Source organism: Poecile atricapillus, chromosome Z (genome assembly GCF_030490865.1).
Source record: "Poecile atricapillus isolate bPoeAtr1 chromosome Z, bPoeAtr1.hap1, whole genome shotgun sequence".
Lineage (NCBI taxonomy): Eukaryota > Metazoa > Chordata > Aves > Passeriformes > Paridae > Poecile > Poecile atricapillus.
Genome location: NC_081289.1, coordinates 15,785,208 through 15,806,563, shown reverse-complemented (window position 1 = coordinate 15,806,563; position 21,356 = coordinate 15,785,208). Strand labels below are relative to the sequence as shown.

General features: G+C 47.9%; 1 protein-coding gene across 13 annotated transcripts in view; it reads right to left on the bottom strand.

Annotated features, from left to right (window-relative positions):
* The window catches only part of LOC131592661 (liprin-beta-1-like), a 109,861-nt gene that overhangs the window by 81,999 nt on the left and 6,506 nt on the right, over nt 1-21,356 (bottom strand). Inside the window, exon 1 of one of the 13 annotated variants that reach the window (XM_058864320.1) lies at nt 5,981-6,079. The exons of the other annotated variants lie outside the window; for them this stretch is intronic. The gene's annotated coding sequence lies outside the window, so the exon portion shown is untranslated. Of the gene's footprint in view, nt 1-5,980; nt 6,080-21,356 lie in introns of those variants that run through there. 13 annotated transcript variants of the gene reach the window in all.

Here is a 21,356-nt window from a genome sequence, read left to right as displayed (position 1 = left end):
CTTTCCAAGAGATCTTTCCAGGGAAAGTCACCACATCTCTCACCTCTTGCAATCCACCCTCATTACTATATACAGTCATTGAGTCTCATTAGAGATCCCTCTGCACACAACATGAGAGACTTATTCTATGATCTATGACCTTCTGTCTCAGCTCCTTTTATCCTGAAATTTCCTCTAAGAATCCTATAAACCTATGAGGGGAGAAAACAGCCTTCCATACCTGACCAAAAAGTAAAACACAGCTCCTGCTTTATCTATAGGGCAAGTCATCACTCGCAAAAACTTTGATTTCTATAAAACCTTTTAGCCGCTGAGCTGCAAGACAACCTTCACTTCCCACACATTCCTTGTTTACTATCTTTAGGTAGCTAGCATCTCTCTAGCCCAGCAAAGACAAGGTCTCGGAGACACTGAACTGGCATCCTCTGCTAAATCTGATGCTCTGCAGGTCAAGATGAGCTTAAGAGAGGACTACATCAATGCAGTGCTCTACAGAGGGTGGTCTATATGAACCAGGAGAACACAAGAAATGAAGTACAGGGAAGAGAAGGAAAAATTGGGAAGATCTGTATGAGCTGTGTGTGCAGCACTGCACAACTTGCCATACAGAGATGCCTGCTACCTCTCTTCTGCAAAGAAGGCATCTCAAGCACAGGGCTCCCAACATGCACATTGTTCTTTAATTCGGGATTTCCTCCTGCTCTTCATGCAAGCTGGGGACCTGCAGGCTGAGAGAGCACCTCCTGCAAGATGGAATTACTGAAAGAGCTTCCCACAGGTCCTCATTAAACCCCAGTAATCCTCACAGACATGGCAGCAATGCAGCTGGTGGTAATGCATTTCCCCTGCTTGCATCACTGATTATTACTCATTAGGGCACTTATAATCTTTATATAGAGTTCTTTTATGTAGCCTAATTTGCTAAGAAGTAATCACTCTCCTCCTCCCCTGGTACTACAAAAGAGGGCTGTAAAGTGATTTCACTTGCAGATTATTCCAAGGCTGTCCTTCCCAGAAGTTTCTTTCAGATGTTCAGTCTGAAGCCAGATACATTTGATCATTAGAAAATATCTGAGAGAAGCCCTGCATTTTACCCAGTTTTGTGTGGAAAAGACGAGTAATTTAGGAAGCTTTACATCTCTGAGTGCACTTTGAGTTGCTTGCCAAAATAAATCCATGAACTTCCTTCTTAAAAAAACCCAACAAACCACCACTGCAGCACTGAAGAATTCAACTCTCCACACAGAGCAGGGTAAATGGAGTTTACCTAACGCTCAGAATGAGCACAGGACAGAAGAGCAGGACAGACACCTGCACCACACGCAGCAGGAGAATGATGCACTTGTGTGTCTCCCCAGAGCTGTAGCTCTAAAATTAATGTCTGGTGATCACACAACAGCATGCTCTGGCTTCAGGTTCAGGGCTCTGCTGCCAACCCATTCAGGAGCTCCCGCACATTTCACCTCGTTCTTCCAGGCTTCCCTCAGGGGAAGCAACAAAAGACAGCCTAAACCCAGAGCTGCTACTCCGTGCTCAGACTCCAGTTCTGTGTGTGCAATCCAGATTTTAAAGACCCATCTCACTACAGCTTTTCCAACAGTTTTTGGACAGTAAATATGCTGGATGCTGAAAAGGTCACTGTTGAAATAATCACTGTCTTGCACTAACTACCACTCCCTACAAGTAAATTGAAAAAAAGAGAATACAGATTTGTATCCAGCCTTCCCTGTAATCCAAGAGTGTTCATGACAGATGATTTTGCTTGTGGATGAGTCCAAGTCCTTGATGAACTCTCAAAATTTCCGTAAACACTCACCAAGGAAGAGAAAATGAATGACTGGATTGCAGCACCTCATGACACACAAACCTCAGAGCTTTAGCTGTTTAAAACCACCCACACCAAGCAAAGGAATAGGCTGTAGTTACAAACTCCGAACAGCAAAAATAGGACTACTTAAGACAGAAGAAAATGGTTTTTAAAGAGTAGAACAATTCAGGCAGTTGTATTTGCAAAAGCCTCCTTCTACATGCCTCTATGCTTCTGTTTCTAAACAGTCTTTCCATACTACAGTGAATTTTGTGTAATTACTATGTACTGAGAAACTTAATTACACTGTATTAACAATAGAGGTTTTGACTTCCTATCCAAAGGCTCTACTACTTTTAATTAAACTTGAACATTGTAACCTTGTTAAGCCTATGCAAATCCAACACTGCGAAGTTGCCTGTAATAAATCCAGAGGCAATACTGCAGCCTCAATGCAAGGATGCTGATACAGAGTTTAAAATAAGCTTTGTTAGTACAGATCAAACAAACACGCCAGAGTGTGGGATATGGTTTTGAATATTGAACTTTGCACAATCCATCCTCAGTGTGTTTTCAAAAGGTCAGTGAGCCACTACAAGTCTCCTCAGTTCCTTGTTAAAGCTGAACAACAGAGTTTTCCATCAGATTTGCAGCAGATTGAGGATTGCAGCTGATTTCCCACATGGCAGCCATGCAAACCACAGGACCCAAGTGAGATATGACCTGACAGCACTGTGAAGTCAAGGAGGGAAGAGAACATTGAACAAGATAAGCAGGGGAGTCTGCTAACCCAGGGCAACACTACTCATTCCCTCTGTCTCAGCATAAAGGAACCAGATTTGATTCAAAGGGCACTTTTTACAAAGTTATAGCACTGACTTAATGGAGCACCACCTAAATATCCACTTCCTCAAGCCAAGGCTGGATTAGTCCCAGAAAGCCAAGTTCTTGATGCTCACACTTGCATGTCATGGAAGTAGAGTATGAAGGTGCCAGGTCAGGGCTAAACCAATTTTTAATGTTTTCAAGTTTTTTCATGTCAGTCACAGATCCTTTATAGTCAGAGTTGTGAAGATGCAGTCTAGCCCCAAACACCAAGGGAGAATGATCCAGACATGCATGTACCCACTCATTCAGCAGCTGGAGCTCCCTGCTCTCCCAAACAGATGCAATTATCCCCAAGGTGATATGAACGGGCAGAGTGGGGTGGGAAAAGGAAGGAAAGTGGCTGTATGGCCACCTGAGAGCCCTCCCTGAGGATGCTGCCCTTAATCTGGGCTGCAAGGAGAAGTTATCCCTATGGCCCACTAGCCCTCTGAGTGCTCCAGACTGCCTGGCCAGGGGGAAGAAGGGCTGTGCTGCAGGCAGGCACACCTGGCAGGCAGCTCCAGTGAGGTGAGACTGCTCTGGGACAGATGGGGCAGCAGGGGACTCTGCTGCAACTCCTCACCAGTTGTCCCCTCTGCCTTTGCTCAATCTAAATTTGATGGAACTGATCATTTGCATGAGGGAAGATATCAAAGCAAATTTAAAGCCCCTCATGGGGCTATATAGTACTATATATAGTGCAACTACAGTTGCACTGACTAAGAACCAATTTTGGCAAAGCATGGGGCTTTCTGGAAAGCGGAGCCAGGAAAACGACAAATAAAGGAAAGAACATGCAATTGTTCCCACTGCTCCTTCTTAGTAACCATTTCATTACATCACTATTTTCTTAACTAATAATTGTCAAACTGTAATTTTTGTTATTTCAAATTTATAGTTTTCCTTAAATTAAAGGCATTCTTAAGCCAGGAGGAAGCAAAAAGATCTATCTGCCCTACAGATATCATGGCAAACTTAGGTCAGAATTAAAACAACAAAGAAACTATTATTTCCCCAACCTCCTTAAAAAGGGAGAGAACAGTGAACAAGATTACTAGCAGGCAGAAGAAGAAAAAAACCAAAAACCAAACAAAACAAATAAGAAAAAGAGTATGAAGAGCCTTTGTTCCCAGGAAATCCTTTTAAAGATCTGAGGAGACTCCAAGCGATGCAGCTGTACTTCCTGTGACCTGCAGCGTCCAGTTTGGGAGCACTAGGAGGGTCACAGCCTGGGGACATCTCGGTACAGCCATGCTGCACACACAGAGACCTCAACACAGGAACCCCTCACAGCAACTGAGACATCCTGGGCTGCAGGGAGCCACGCTTCAGAGCTGTCCTGCAAAGGGGACCCGCTCAAGTCATACACGGTAGCAGGATTCTCTCAACACTCAGAGCTGGGGTTGCTCAGCCTGGAGAAAAGGAGGCTCCAGGGAGACCTTAAAGCACCTTCTGGGGCTACAAGAAAGCTGGGGAGGGACTTCTAACAAGGGCACATACTGACAGGGCAAGTGGGAATGGCTTTAAACTGAAAGAGTATGGGGTTACATTGGAAATTAGGAAGAAATTCTTCCCTGTGAGGATGGTGAGGCTCTGGCACAGGCTGCCTATAGAAGCTGTGGCTGCCCATCCCTTGAAGTGTCCAAGGCCAGGTTGGACGGGGCTTGGAGCAACCTGGGGTAGTGGAAGGTGTCCACTTGGTAGGAGGGCTGGAACTGGAGGATGTTTAAGGTCCCTTCTAACCCCGGCCATACTAGGACCCCTTTAGAGCAGAGTCTGCAGTAACAAGAGACTGTAAAGCTCTTTAACAACACAAAGTTAATAAAACAGCACCTTAATGAAACTGCTGCAGGACTTAGATAAACTGATTACCAGAGAGTTTGTCTACATTGAAGAATTAACTCCAGCACTGTCCCTGACTTGCTCTCCCATCTACATCTTGAATTCGAGCACAATGCTTAACTTCAATTGGCAGGAGACACAGGCAAATGTTTGAGTAAGCACATTAAGTAGTGCCTAAGCACCACTGCAGGCCACCAACACTCAGGGACCCCAAAGCTCTCCAAGTATTCCCATAACTCCATCATATTCTGTGGACAAACTCAGAAAGCAACACAACATTGTAGACATTTTAAATGTTTTACATGTTTTAAAAGTTTAGTGCTGCATATAAAGCTTTCAGACCCCTTGGCATCCTTAAAAGCACAGCTACTGCTATCCAGAGCAGCATTCTTCCTGCAAAGGATGCCCAAGATCCCTCATGTTTGACTCATTTGAGAGAGTCCAGCTCCACTGGGACACACAGCTGAGAATATGTCTCTTCAGCCACTCACCACGGGAAGAGTGGCCAGACAGTAGCTCAGTATTTTGGGCACACGAGCCCTTCACTGCTAGCAGGAGTCAAGTTCAATATATGTGAGTGAGATCACTTAAGCTTAACTCAATTCTGAAGGACATCAGCATGAAAAAAATGGGAGGAGAGGCTGCCAGTCCCTGAGGAATAGGAGAGGGAGGCAACAGTTATGCTTGCCTATAGCAAGGAGGTATTTTACCCCAACTGAGATCCCTTGAGCTGGAACCCAGCCAGAAAGCCCAAATAATAGCCCTTCTGCTCACAAAACCATCCCTGAATTTTGATTGTTCACAAGCTGCCTGGAACACAGTTTTAAACTCATTTAAAATACAATGAGGGGAAAATTTCCTGCTTTTCATTGCTCAGAGAAGATATTAAACCAGTATTTTCTTCATTCCTGCTTTGCCTGGCTTTCATTACTCATTTTCCAGCTTTCTTCAAAACTGACAAATTTTAAAGTACAGGGGTTTTATGTGTAATTTTTTACTTTGTCCCTGCACAGGATATCATTAGAAGTAGGCAATATTTAAGCATTGCATATACACGGATAGAAAGTTTTTGCTTTTACCTTGATTAAGCATTTGCTTTGTTTCTTTAAATCACCCAGCTTGTGTCTTTTACAGGAAATTAAATTAACACAAAGTATCTTTTAATAATCATAAGAGCTTCCCAGCAATTCAATTTGCAAAATGACAGACCAGCATTCTGCATCACAGTAAGCAGTTTATCAAGCTATTCTGACAGCAGATCTTGTTCAAAGCCTTGTCCAGAAACGTAACACTACCTCCTACTATTCCAGGCGTGCAGTCAATGACAGAAAACAGTTATGAAAACACAGCCAAGCACAGGCTCTCTCTTCACAGCATTAAAATCTGTGAATTTCTCTCTCTACCAGTTATGGCCCAGCTGAGCTGCAGCCAGGACCAGCTCTGTGAAGACAAGTTAATACCGACCTGTATTATCCTGTTTTCCTGAAAACGAAGCCAGCTCTGCACTGCCGGAGGCCCCAGCCTTGCGTAGGAGGGAGCCTGGTGGTTCCACTCCCAAAACCTGCATGAGGTCTTAGCAGGGACTCCTTGGCACAGGTCAGCTCACAGGATGCACACAAGAGAGGAAGAGATGCAGGGAAAGACAGCATTAAGGTATAGAAAGGATTCAAAACCACAAAGTAGCTCAGGGGCAAAGGCTGTGTGTGAGGAATCACCCCTACCAAACCCATAACACATGGCCAGGGCCAGCAGCCCAAGCTCTAGGAAAGGCCTTGCTGTGACGCACTGACTCCTTCACATGACACCTGACTGGCAGTGCCTCCCCAAAAAGTGTTGTTCCTGCTCAGACAGGACTTCTGTCTGCCCTCATACAGCACAAAGGCTTCAAGAAGCCAGACACAAGCCCTGATAGCAGGAAAGCAGTGAAAACAAGGAAGGCAACTTATCCCAGCCTCAAAGGCTATGAGTGGTGGAGTTAAGAGCTCAGTCTGGCCCTGTCCACACAGCATCAGCTCCAGCATGAACAACTGGCTTTTCTGCAAACACTGAGACACGGAGCGTACTCCAAACAAATATTCCTTATGGAAAAAAAAAACCAAAGATGCATCAAGTGAGACTTATGGGACAACTACTTTCACTCCTGGGCCTGGGTTCATGGGCTTTAGCCTGTTTTTAGCAAATTGCCTTTGCAGATGTCAAAATAACATCTCTCCTCCTCCTCAGTACATATACAGCTGGACATGAATCTCCACAGCCTGGCTGGCAGCATCTGCATTCAGGTTCGCAGTAAGAAGTCTAGAGGGGAAGCCTCTTCTTTGGAGTTCCAAACACAAGTATTTAATATGGTCCAAGTGCCAAGTATACAGCCCATGGAAATGAGGGACTCACAAGCATGGAGTTACAAAGTTCCTTCCTTGCCACCAGCAGTTATTTCCTTGATCCTTTATTCCTAAGCAGTGTTGAAAGAGATCAATATGCATGACTTAAAGACTGAAATATAGAATTGCTCCTCTGCTCCAAGCTCTATTTGCACACAGGATCACAGCTAAGAATCAGTGTTCCACTCAGAAGCTGCCTCTCCTTGGCCATCAGAGCCCTGCAGAAAGGCTGCAAGTCTATTTACAGCCACCAGACTAACACAAGCTCCGTGTGGGCAGGTGTTGAGGGTTAGGTGGGAATTTTTACCCATTATGTGCTGAGAAACCTAACTACCGGTACTTAAGGGTGCTCACGAAGGACAAAGAGTAGCCGGGCCCAGGGTGGCGGGGAAGGGGGCAGAAAAAGGAGGGTGGGGACAGTTTTTGGCTGGCTTTTTTTTTCCTCGGCTTCGGGGAAGAAGGACGTTCGTGCGCTGGGTCGCGGAGCTGCTTCTTCTCCTTCTCCCCTCTTGGTTGGTGGCCTCGCACCCGCTGTCCTGCCAGGCATCGCCGTGGAGCTGCTGATACACCTCATCCACCAGCCCAGGATCGCAGCTCGTCCCTGCTGTCCCAGCTGACTGTTTCCTCGGAGCCCTGCAGGAGCACCGGGACTGACTGCCCGAGGGGTTTGTGAAAACAAAGCCTCTCCTCCATCCCGTCTCAGCCGAGAAAGCTGTCCCGGGGTCCCTGGTTCTGTTTTCTTGTTATTGCTGTAGTTATTGTTTGTTTGTTTACCTGGTTATACTAGTAAAGAACTGTTATTCCTATCCCCAGATCTCTGCCTGAAAGCCCCTGATTTCAAAATTATAATAATTCGGAGGGAGGGGGTCTACATTCTTTCATCCCAAGGGAGGCTCCTGCTCTCCCTAGCAGACACCTGTCTTCTAGAACCAAGACAGATTTTGGCCGCCCATCGTGGGGCACTGAGAGAAAAAGGGCAAAAAAGGAATAACAGTTCTTAAATAACCTAACTTTTGTGTGCTGGATTTAGAAACCTTGTTAGGTAGAACCATGCTGTTTAGCTTACCCAGGTTCGTGGGCCATGTGGTCACAGCTATATTTCTCCCATTTGCTGCACCTTACCTAAATATGGGTCCTATAACTAAGGCTACTGTGGCTATTATCCAGCTTGTTTTGTGGGTTGATAAGGTGAGGAATTCATGGATGTTTAACGTCCTCTGGACGGCGGGCTCATGGATTCAGAGCTGTCACACACTAACTGGATGGTTTTCAGGTTACTTTAATAATGGTACCTACTGGGAGAAAAAGACAGCTGGGGAAATTTTCTCCCAACCTTTCACCCAGTTCCTTGGGCCTACCCCGCCAGTTTTCAAAGGGCTAAAATCTTCTCTGGATGCTAATGACATCATACAGTGGCTGGTGTTGCTGATAGGCCTGTTCTACCTAGCCTTCAGAGACAAAGGGAAAGAGACCGGAGGTGCTGCTCCAGAGCCTGGCACAGCCCCAGAGACAGGGAGTGCTGCTCCAGAGCCTGCCCCTGCCCCAGAGACAGGGAGTGCTGCTCCAGAGCCTGCCTCTGCCGCAGAGACAGGGAGTGCTGCTCCAGAGCCTGCCCCTGCCCCACAGCCCACCTCAGAAATGAACCACCCAGGGTGGGTGGGGGTGCTGGTGAAGGAGATGCATGAGATGGGCCAGATGCTAAAGGAGTGCATTTACTCAGCTGCTGGGAAACCCTTCCCCTGCCCCAAAGAGGGAGAGTCTGATGGTGCAGCAGTGGAACCCACAGATGTTACAACCGTCCAGGTTCCAGCTGAACCACAAGGGCAGTCACAGCCAGCAGCTGTTGCCCCTGTGGAAACAAGGAAGTCTAAGATGAAATCACAGCACCCTGCTGATAAGGATAAGAAAGGAGGGTCCTCACAACCCACAGGGGAGCCAGAAGTTGAAATCATTACTGAGTCTCTGACATATGACAGTCTCCGTAAGTTACAAAAAGACATTGTGAGGCGGGGGCGTGAGCCTTATACCACCTGGTTACTTCGGGTCTGGGACCTTATGGGTACAGGCGTGCAGCTGGATGGTGGTGAGGCAAGGAATGTGGGACCCTTGACGCAGGACTCAGGTGTGAATCAGATATTCGTCAGGGAGCAAGGGCCCCTTTCCCTCTGGGAGCGGCTTTTGATGAGTGTAAGAGAGAGGTTTGTCCACAGAGAGAGAATGGAAGAGCACTATCATAGAAGGGAATGGAAAACCATTGAGGAAGGGATCCAACAGCTGAGAGAAGTGGCGATATTAGAGGTCCTTTTTGGAAGGGGTGGACAGCATGATAATGACCCCGACAAAGTCAGGTGCACTGGGCAGATGTTGTGGAGTCTGGCAAATCTAGGGCCACGTGACTACACCACCTATATTGCAACGATTAATGCCGATAACGGCCGAGAGACGGTGGGTTCTGTTGCCACCAGGCTTAGAAATTATGACAGTATGGTCCATGGCCCACATCAGGCTAAGATTTCTGCTGTGATTAAGGAACTCAAAGAGGAGATGAGGGAAATGAGGGAAGAGATGAGGAAGAGCAGTTCCCATATGGCACCAGTGCGGGTCACAAGCCCAAAACTCCAAGCCCCACGTCCCCCAGCTAGAGAGAGAGGGTACACCTCACGAACTGAGCTGTGGTTCTTTCTACGTGACCATGGGGAAGACATGGGAAAGTGGGATGGGAAACCCACTTCTGCCCTGGCAGCACGAGTGCGTCAACTCAGGCAGGGAACCAGTAACCAGAAAGGTTCCACTAAAGTGAAGGTAGCCTCAGCCTCCCGTGACGAAACTGCCAGATATTACAGAAAAGAGGATGATCCCCTTGAAGGAACCTCTAGCATGTATGCCCAGGGAGGAGAGGATGACCAGTGCTAGAGGGGCCCTGCCTCTAGCCAGGAAGAGGCACGGGAAAACCGGGTCTTTTGGACGGTGTGGATCCGATGGCCTGGCACATCAGAGCCACAAAAATACGAAGCTTTAGTTGATACTGGTGCACAGTGTACCCTAATGCCATCAGGACATGTGGGGGCAGAACCTGTTTCCATTGCTGGGGTGACGGGGGGATCGCAGCAGTTGACTCTGTTGGAAGCTGAGGTGAGCCTGACTGGGAAAGAGTGGCAAAAACATCCCATTGTGACTGGCCCAGAGGCCCCGTGTATTCTGGGCATGGACTTCCTTCGAAATGGCTATTACAAAGACCCAAAGGGACTCAGGTGGGCTTTTGGAATAGCTGCTGTGGAGGCAGAGGACATTAAGCAATTGAACACCTTGCCTGGACTATCAGAGAACCCATCTGCAGTAGGACTCCTGAAGGTGGAAGAACAGCGAGTGCCAATTGCCACCTCGACGGTGCACCGCCGACAGTATAGGACAAATCGAGATGCTGTGATCCCCATCCACAAGATGATCAGAGAGCTGGAGAGCCAAGGGGTGGTCAGCAAAACCCACTCACCCTTCAACAGCCCCATCTGGCCTGTGCGCAAGTCTGACAGAGAATGGAGATTGACTGTGGACTATCGTGCATTGAATGAAGTGACTCCACCGCTGAGCGCTGCCGTGCCGGACATGCTGGAGCTCCAGTATGAGCTGGAGTCCAAAGCAGCGAAGTGGTACGCCACTATCGACATTGCTAATGCATTTTTCTCCATTCCCTTGGCAGCAGAATGCAGGCCTCAGTTTGCCTTCACGTGGAGGGGAGTGCAGTACACCTGGAACCGACTGCCCCAGGGGTGGAAGCACAGCCCCACCATCTGCCATGGACTGATCCAGGCTGCCCTGGAAAAGGGTGAGGCTCCAGAACATCTGCAGTACATTGATGACATCATTGTGTGGGGGAACACAGCAGTGGAAGTATTTGAGAAAGGAGAAAATATCATCCAGATTCTGCTAGAAGCCGGCTTTGCCATCAAGAAGAACAAAGTCAAAGGACCTGCTCGAGAGATCCAGTTCCTGGGAGTAAAGTGGCAAGATGGGCGGCGTCAGATTCCCACTGAGGTCGTCAATAAGATCACTGCAATGTCTCCACCAGCCAACAAGAAGGAAACACAAGCTTTCCTAGGTGCCATAGGTTTTTGGAGGATGCACATTCCTGAGTACAGCCAGATCGTGAGCCCTCTCTACCTGGTTACCCGAAAAAAGAATGATTTCCACTGGGGCCCTGAACAGCAGCAAGCCTTTGCTCAGATCAAACAGGAGATTGCTCATGCAGTAGCCCTTGGCCCAGTCAGGACAGGACCAGACGTGAAGAACGTGCTCTACTCTGCAGCTGGGAACAATGGTTTGTCCTGGAGCCTTTGGCAGAAAGTGCCTGGGGAGACTCGAGGCCGACCACTGGGATTCTGGAGCCGAAGCTACAGAGGGTCCGAAGCCAACTACACTCCTACAGAGAAGGAAATCTTAGCTGCCTATGAAGGAGTCCAAGCCGCCTCAGAAGTGATTGGCACAGAAGCACAACTCCTCCTGGCACCCCGACTGCCAGTGCTGGGGTGGATGTTTAAAGGAAAAGTTCCTGCTACTCACCATGCCACCGACGCTACATGGAGCAAGTGGATCGCCCTCATCACGCAGCGTGCCCGTATTGGAAACCCAAATCGCCCTGGGATTTTGGAGATAATTACAAACTGGCCTGAAGGTGAAAACTTTGGTCTCACTGATGAAGAGGAGCAGGAACAAGTGACACGGGCTGAAGAAGCTCCACCGTATAACCAGCTGCCAGCAGAAGAAACACGCTACGCTCTGTTCACTGATGGTTCCTGTCGCATCGTAGGGATGAACCGGAAGTGGAAAGCAGCCGTATGGAGCCCCACACGACAGGTCGCAGAGGCCACTGAAGGAGAAGGTGGATCAAGCCAACTTGCTGAACTCAAAGCTGTTCAACTGGCCCTGGACATTGCTGAAAGAGAGAGGTGGCCAAAGCTCTACCTCTACACAGATTCATGGATGGTAGCCAACGCTCTGTGGGGATGGTTGGAAAGGTGGAAAAAGGCCAACTGGCAACGCAGAGGAAAGCCAATCTGGGCTGCTGATGAGTGGAAAGACATCGCCACCAGGGTAGAGAAACTGTCTGTGAGGGTCCGTCATGTAGATGCCCATGTCCCCAAGAGTAGGGCTAATGAAGAGCACCGAAACAATGAGCAGGTGGATCAGGCTGCAAAGATAGAGGTGTCAAAGACAGACTTAGATTGGCAACACAAGGGAGAGTTGTTCCTAGCTCGATGGGCCCATGACGCCTCAGGTCATCAGGGTAGAGATGCCACCTATAAGTGGGCACGAGACCGAGGGGTGGATCTAACCATGGACAGTATTTCTCAGGTTATCCATGACTGTGAGACGTGTGCCACGATCAAGCAGGCCAAGCGGTTGAAGCCCCTCTGGTACGGTGGGCGGTGGTCCAGATACAAGTATGGGGAGGCCTGGCAGATTGACTACATCACACTGCCCCAAACCCGCCAAGGCAAGCGCTATGTGCTCACCATGGTAGAAGCCACCACTGGATGGTTGGAAACCTACCCTGTGCCTCATGCCACTGCCCGGAACACCATCCTGGGACTTGAAAAGCAGGTCCTTTGGAGGCATGGCACCCCTGAGAGGATTGAGTCAGACAATGGGACTCATTTCAAGAACAGCCTTATAAACAGCTGGGCTAGGGAACATGGCATTGAGTGGGTGTACCATATCCCCTACCATGCACCTGCTGCTGGAAAAGTTGAACGGTGCAATGGCCTGCTTAAAACCAGCTTGAAGGCGCTGGGTGGGGGAACTTTCAAGAACTGGGAGATTAATTTAGCAAAAGCCACATGGTTAGTGAACACCCGAGGTTCCACTAACCGAGCAGGCCCTGCCCAATCTGAGCCCTTTAGAACGACAGATGGAGATAAGGTTCCAGTGGTACATATGAGAGGTATGCTGGGAAAAACTGTTTGGGTTAATTCTGCCTCCAGCAAAGACAATCCAATCCGTGGGGTTGTCTTTGCTCAAGGACCGGGTTGCACTTGGTGGGTGATGCAAAAAGATGGAGAGACCCGGTGCATACCTCAAGGGGACCTGGTTTTAGGGTGAACTACCCATGACACTGTGCTTGTATCTGTATCTGCATGTACATATGTATATAGTTAAAGTAGTATGTGTTAGTGTATAATTTAAAGGTTTAATATTTGATATAACATTTCGGTATGGGAAAAAATTCGGGGTGGATAGTGTTGAGGGTTAGGTGGGAATTTTTACCCATTATGTGCTGAGAAACCTAACTACCGGTACTTAAGGGTGCTCACGAAGGACAAAGAGTAGCCGGGCCCAGGGTGGCGGGGAAGGGGGCAGAAAAAGGAGGGTGGGGACAGTTTTTGGCTGGCTTTTTTTTTTCCTCGGCTTCGGGGAAGAAGGACGTTCGTGCGCTGGGTCGCGGAGCTGCTTCTTCTCCTTCTCCCCTCTTGGTTGGTGGCCTCGCACCCGCTGTCCTGCCAGGCATCGCCGTGGAGCTGCTGATACACCTCATCCACCAGCCCAGGATCGCAGCTCGTCCCTGCTGTCCCAGCTGACTGTTTCCTCGGAGCCCTGCAGGAGCACCGGGACTGACTGCCCGAGGGGTTTGTGAAAACAAAGCCTCTCCTCCATCCCGTCTCAGCCGAGAAAGCTGTCCCGGGGTCCCTGGTTCTGTTTTCTTGTTATTGCTGTAGTTATTGTTTGTTTGTTTACCTGGTTATACTAGTAAAGAACTGTTATTCCTATCCCCAGATCTCTGCCTGAAAGCCCCTGATTTCAAAATTATAATAATTCGGAGGGAGGGGGTCTACATTCTTTCATCCCAAGGGAGGCTCCTGCTCTCCCTAGCAGACACCTGTCTTCTAGAACCAAGACAGCAGGAGAGGAAGCTCTTTCCCTTGGAGAAGCACTGCTGCATTCCTGGGCTGGCCTGCAGTTTCAAATTCCGTGGCAGCATCCAGCCCTGCCCATTCCCAGCCCTAAAGAAGCAAGTGGCACTGCAAACCCTCCAGAGGATCACAGTTCAAGGCCAGAATAAACTCATCTGCAAAACTGCACTGGTCCATCTCTTGCCTCCACTGCTCGCAGCACACCTTCCTGAGCAGGCGTATCTTTGTACACCTTTTCTTCTTAAAGAGGCCTAAAAACCTCATTGGGAGAAATCTGTCCACTCCAAAGACATGAGCCAGCAAAGCCCCATGCCTCTGGGAGCTGTCGTTGACTCTATCCAGAGAAAATCATTCCAGCCTATGATGGCTCCTTAATACCACCACTGCTGGGAGGCCCAAAACATCTTCACTCCAGTGCTTGGAAAAGGGGGCGAGGGCCAGAGCCAGTCCCAGCAACACGTTTTCACACTGCCCTAGGGAATGCCAAGCTTCCCATTGAGAGCCTGGCCATCAATCAACCTCCAGCATTTCCTCCACCAGAGGCTCTGTAACAAGAATAGGGCTGTCACCCACTCACTGGAAAGCTGCCCTGACCAGACTGCTCTCCCTTGCCTTCCACATCCCTGCCACATACTCCATGGCTGTGGAGCACCAGGAAGAAGCTGACATACAGAGTGGGATACAAAATCCCATCATGTAGGCAAAGCAGCTCCAGTTTGGCCCACATTAGCATGACACACAACCCTCCTCCACAGGGAGGAGTTTGCAGGTCCACAGATTCACCATGAGCAGCCCCACAGATTTTTAGTTACTTTAGTTCATCTCCAGCACTCCTCTGCTTCCCTGTAACCACACGTCCCCTCCCAGAAATCTGCCTCATTTCCCACAAACGCCTACACAGCGAGCTTGGCGTACTGGCTTGTCTCAAAACCTCATCAGGCCTCAAACAGGGATAGCCAACTTTTAGAGGAGGATTCACATTTTATTTTTCATAGTCTCAAAGCTATGCAACATGTTGAGTCTGTGCTGTAACCTCCGCTTTATCAGGGAATGATTAACAGTTTAATTTGGATTAATTTCACGTATGGCTTCTATCCGACCCCACAGAACCTCTGGCTGCCCTCAAGCTTCTGTATAAACATCAACAAAATCCAGGCATGGGGACCTAGATACCAGAGGAAAACGTCTGCCTCAAAACTTTGCAGCACAGGCAAGATAGGAAGGATTGAAGGAAGGACACCATGAATTACAGCACTCTGAATTTCCCTGTGTGCCTGTGGGAGGGCAGGGACATGCACTAAAAGGATGGACCCTATGGCAGGTGGCACTGTCAACTCCAAAAGTCAGCAATGTCCCCTCCTCGGCAGCAGCTCAGGTGAGGCTCTCACCACCCAACAAGCCCAGTCCAGTCCCCCTATATTCCCTGGGGGACCTGTTTCCTTGCCACTCATTTCCATGCCCAAAAACTTCAGCAGCAGAAACCCTACTACCCCTTCGGTACCAGGGTGCCCTACTCCCTTCCCAACCATCCCCCTAACACCTTGACCAGACAAAAGGGATAACAGCAAAGGCATCTCCATTTAGACCATCACTGGGCCTCCATTCCCAACCACCTCTCTCTTCCAAGAACACGTGGCAAGTCAAACAATGTGAAGTGGAACTCTGACTAGAAGCAGAAATGGGATTTTCATTGGCTCTAGCAGGTATTTAATGGAAAGCACTCCTATTTCTCACTCCACTTACAGCAAGTAACACCTCACCCACAAATGGCTCCACATCTCAGGGCAAAGAGACAACAAAGTAAGGCACAAAGGGAAGGTGTTAGGACCCCATTACTTCCTTTTAACACAGAGACAGACCCCCTGTTTTGCTCCCAAATGCACATTCTGCAGGAGGTACATGAACACAGCTGGATCTGAAGAACAGAAATGCTGTTCCTCACCATGTGCAACAGCAAAGCCAGACCTAATTACCACAGCCATACAAAAATTATATCTAACATTTTTACTAAGAAAAATTAACTGCAATATCACAGCCAAATTCCAATTTAGCATCAGCAGTCCAGCTGGACACATTGTCCTAAACAACTGGGTACCTGATCCCATACTACTACATATGCTGTAGCTTCCCTACCCTTTTTAGTACTAGAATGAACTGAATAGGGAGGGACCTACAAGGATCATCAAAGTCTAATTCCTGGCCTGCACAAGATGGCCCCAAGAATCACCCCCTGCACCTGAGGTTGTTGTCCAAACACTCCCAGAGCTCTGGCAGCCTTGGGGCCATGGCCATTCCCTGGGGACCCTGTTCAGTGCCCCAGCACCCTCTGGGGAAAGAACCTTTTCGTGATACCCACCCTAACCCTCCCCTGACACAGCTCCCACCATTCCCTCAGGTCCTGTCCCTGGTCACACAGAGCAGGGTTCAGGGCCTGTCCCTCCTCTTCCCCTCGTGAGGAAGCTGCAGAACTGCTGTGAGCTCTGACCTCAGTCTGCTTTTCCCCAGATGAACAGACCAAGTGCCCTCAGCTGCTCCTCGTGTGGCTTCACCTGCAGGCCTTTTACCATCTCCATGTCTCTCCTTTGGGCATTCTCTGAAAGCCTCGCATCCTTCTTATATTGTGGCTCTCAAGCCTGCAGAGTCCTTCCCCTCTGAAAGAGGCACAGAGATACACCAGTATATCAAGGCAAGCCACTACAGAAACATCCCCTTGTTTCAACTCCTTCTGCATTTCCAGGTGCTCCACAGTCAGCTCAGCCCTGCCTAAACTCTGCTGCCTGTTTTTCTGCTGCCATGCCCCAGAGTGAGGCATGCACACACACCAAGCACAACACCTCTGTTCTGACAACTGCATTGCCACACTAGCACCAGGTTCCACCAGGAGCAAAATGACTTCCTAGGAGAGCACAGGACAGAGTGTCAAACATCTTCTCTGCTCAGAAACGCAACACGGAGAGACATCTGTTGCAAGAAAGCCAAACACACAGCAACTACAGTTTTTGTTCATCATATCTCTGTGGTATTTTCACTGGTGAATGAATAAATCATCCTTTACAGCAAAAACAAGATTTCCAGTAGGAGGTTATTTACTTTCACCTCTATCACAGCAGCCCTGGCAAGCCGGATGATGTACAAGCCAAGCAGCAAGTGCTTGCATGCTGGGAACTGTTCAAACAGGAATAATTCAATCTTTTTGTAGTCTCACCCTAGCTAATTTGCCACAAGCTGTCTCTTTTCAGATGCTACATGAAACACAAGAAAAAAAACAAGCTGGATTAAACTGGTCCATTTACAATCAGTTCATCTACAGAGAGTTCAGATCAGTTCATTTTCTATGTAAAAAAAAAAATTAATTTTTTCAGCTTCACAGGGTTTAAGGAACAAAAATTTATTGCCGTAACCAAACATTGCTCACCGGACAGGCGTGCAGCGATTACTTAACTAATGCAAACGATTCTCAGTCTGCGTGCAAGGAATGCATGGGATAATTCCAGGGCACTCTCTTCCACCAGCATTTTACAAGTACTTTTTAGGTAGCTATGGAGACGTTACAGCCTTTTTCATTTTGCTGTCATAACTAGACAGCTACTGATTTCTTTGCAAAATTCCTTGGAACAGTGGGGAAGGGAGGGGGAGTTTCAAGCACCGAGAGGCCTGAGAGCAACAAGCTGAAGAAAATGGGAACAGATTTCAGATGGAGACATCAGCATGGAGGCTCCTTGCAAAAGATAGCCTTGAACCTGGTCCTGGCTTTGATACTTCTGCAAAAAAAGGAGATAAACACACACACACGTAACAGGGATTGTCTTCCAACGAGCTCCAAAAGGAAAAGCATTTCCAGCCACCACTGCCATCACCCTGCATGAAAGGAGGCCCTTCCCATGGCCAGGCTGTGGTTTTGCTCCAACACAAATCTCTCTGGAGGCATGGTGGGCCTCCACCCTCAGAGTCATGCTGGGCTACAATATGTTTCCCCCTCCCTCTCTGCAGGTTACATGGAGGTCTCATCCCTGACCTGCCTTGCAGGTAATCAGTGCCTCCTCTCCACTCCCACCAGGAATTACAGTTTTATGATGGACAGCTCTGCATTTCACTCTCCTTCCAACAACAGCCCAAGAGCTTGCTGTGAGCTCAGCACTGCTGGTCCTCAGCAGCTGATTCTGCCCAAAGTGACGCTGAGAGAAATGCCTTTCACCTTATTGACCCTTTAAGATAAATCATTCCTGCATATGCAGATTTAAGACTGCACACCATGACAAAAGAATCTGAAACATGAGATACTGACCTGGAAAACTCTGTGTCACACAGATAAGGACGTGCAAATAATCATGGAATTAGGTCTTGTTCAGAAACTCCCTCAGTAATGAGAACAACAGACCAGGCTCTGAACAGATATTCCCTTTGGATAAAACAGAAAGGAAAGCCTGTTCAACCAAAACATTTTTCTTAAATTCACTTCAGACCCAGCCACAACAATGGAGCTAGAACCTACAGAATTATCTCTACCACAAGCTACAGGAAGTTTACCAGCACCACCCTGAAAACAAATCTCAATCTTCTCATCTCCAGGCTATGTTTACAGCCCCATGACTGCTCAACAAAAGGACACTCTCAAGCTCTACTGCAAATGGAAAGAGAGCAAGATGCTGCTGCTGCAGAACAAACCCATGACTGCTCTGTCCACATAATGTCCATCCAGATATGCAGCCACATCTTCAATGCTGCCTTTTTAACTCTTGTGAAGGTTTGAAAGGATGGGAAGAATTAATCATCCATGGGAAGCCCCATGACTCACCCCATCTTGCAGCCAGCTACTCCCAGATGTTTCCACCACCCCAACACTGCCAGCAGCATCCCAGCATTACAGCAGTATCACAAATCTGCACTACCCACCAGCTGCAAGCCATGAGACTGCAGTGTCCCCATGCCACTGGATGGCTGTATGCACCCCTCCCCAGGCACTGGGAAGGAGAGGGGCACATCTGCACCCCAAACCCAGCCACAGTCCTCCCACTCACCCAGAGCAGGGCACACACCTCCCTAGGAACCCTCACCAACACAGGTACCAGTCCTCCCAAGGAGGGAGGGCAGGGAGGTGTGTGCCTCCCTGCAACGGGATGCAACTCCCCTACAGCATCCAAATTCCTGCTGCTAACATCCTAAAGATATTCCAGAAAATACAGTTCTGTCCAGCATCATCAGAGATTGCAGTGGCCCTCCCAACACAGGAGGTCCAACACCAGCTCCAGCAGGAGTGTGGAAACCTCTGAGAAGATGCTTTTGGTTAGGACTTGTTAGTTAACATGTTTCACATCCAAGGGAAGGTGGACACCAAGGTAAGCAAGTATATGTTCCTTCTGGAGGAGAACAAACAATAAACCAAACAAAAATTATGCAATATAGAAAAAAAAATCCAGCCTTTCTTTATAACAATACAAAATCCAAATTCTTAGATCCAATTTAAGCTCAAGAAATATAAATATATATTTCTGAACTTTCCCCTGCGATGTTTCCTTTACAAACACAACAAAATACAAGTGCTGTCACAAATTAAACTGACTTTGGTTAAGTGGAGGGGAAAAGAAAATGCTGATGGCTCTAAGATCCAACTACAAGCCTTTTCAAGTCTGCTCTGATGCAAAACCACCTTCCCAGGGATTTAAACTAAGAGTAAAGAAATATTTTCCTTGGCTTAATCCTGGTTTGGAAGCAGGACAGAGGATGCTACAACAAAGCCAGCACCTGAACCCACAAGGAGTCACCAGCTGCGACAAGCCTTTCCTGGAGATCAGCTGCTGAACACACCCATCTCTTCTTCAGCAAGACCCTTGCTTCACTGTGCCAATAGCTGTGGGCAGCAATGGGGAACACTCAGTGTGCCCTAGCTGCTCCAACACGTCCTCCCCTCCCTCTCTGTAGGCTACTAACGCAACAACACTGCCTATGATGCATATGCAGGTCCAGGAGAACAGACATTTGAACTTGGATCGTGAGGGAAGTCACCAGGGACGGCTACTTTAGCCTCCAGCTACAATGTGGAGGTCCACCCTCACAGCTCAGAGGTCCCCAAGGTACAGATCATACAAAGGATTTGTCAGCTGTGGGATGGAGCACCTTGCTTTTCCTGGGGAGGATAAAATTTCTCTCTGGTTCTTCTAAAGGGAGCTCTGTGTACCATCCCTCCCCCACCACTGAACAAAAGTCTACAAAGATGCATTCAGCACATGAGGGAGAGAAAAAGTTTGAGCATCACGGCCTGTCGGGGAGGATGAAAATTTAACAGAAAAGTTTTACAGATATGAATGCTTAGCAGAAAGTTCTCTAGAAATGAAAGCAAGCTTTGATATATAAAGGATGTTTTTAGGGACAGTTGTTGCTGAAACAGCTGAGAGAACGAAGGTTTAGTCGAGTTGGAAGGTTTAGAACAAAGGTTTAGTCAGTTAGAAGAAGGTTTTATGGCAAAGGTCCAACACGTTAAGTGGTCTTCAAACAAGTCATGTTTTCTACCAAGTAAAAAAGAACAGGCAGACAGAAAGATGTTTTTTACCAAAGCAAGAAGAATTTTCCACTGCAAAACAAGTTTCAAAGTTTAACACGTAACTACTAACTCAGATGATTGGTTAGTCACTAACATAATATGGTCATTTTAGCAGTTTCAATAGGTTATACATAAATGTAAAGGTATTGTGTTTGATGCTGATTGGTTGTTATGTACTAAGATGCACAGCAAAAGAAAAAGATACAACGCTTTGTAACATGAACAGAAAAGGGGCTTCAGGACTCATGGCTTGCCTACAGCCAGCAGCTATAGGCTCACCCACAACCCCCAACTGCTGTGACCCAGTCTAGGCAATAAACAGCATTTTAAAGGAGAGATGACTGAAGTCCCCATCTCTCCATCAGGCTCTCAAACAATGGCCATCAAACCACCACCTCCCACATGTTTTCCAGTTTGGAATGCAGGTTCCAGCACCAGGAATGTTCCCTACACAGCCATAGCCTCACCCACACCCCAGCCCTTGCCTTCCCCCAGCATCCTGCACACAGCAGCTCTCAGAGACAGCCAGACAGATTCCCTAACACTGGGGATGGACAAAGATGAATCCATCCTACTTCTAGCACAGATCTAAAACCTAAGCCAGGAGAACAGAGGAAATAGGTGCTTCAAAGACCCAAGAAAATGTTCCAAAATCATGCAATACACAACCACACAGCTGATGTCTATGAGTACCCATTCACCCTCACACTAAGAAGATCCCAAGGCATTTGCTCCCCTTCCCTGTCACCACAGCACTTCTTCCATAGGAGCAGCCCACCTGATCCAAGCCTAACAGAGAACAGACTCTGACAGTCTCCATAAGGCCAGAGGGATTTTTACCAAGCCATGGCAGCTGTGTAAGGACACAGCAAAGCTGTACAAAACTCAAGATCAAAAGGGCTACAACCACATGAGATCACAACTATTTTCAGAAACACACCAACAGCTCAGGGTGTTGTTTTTTTACAAAAAAAAAAAAAAAAAAAAAAAGCTCTTCTCACCTGCACTTCAAAACAGAC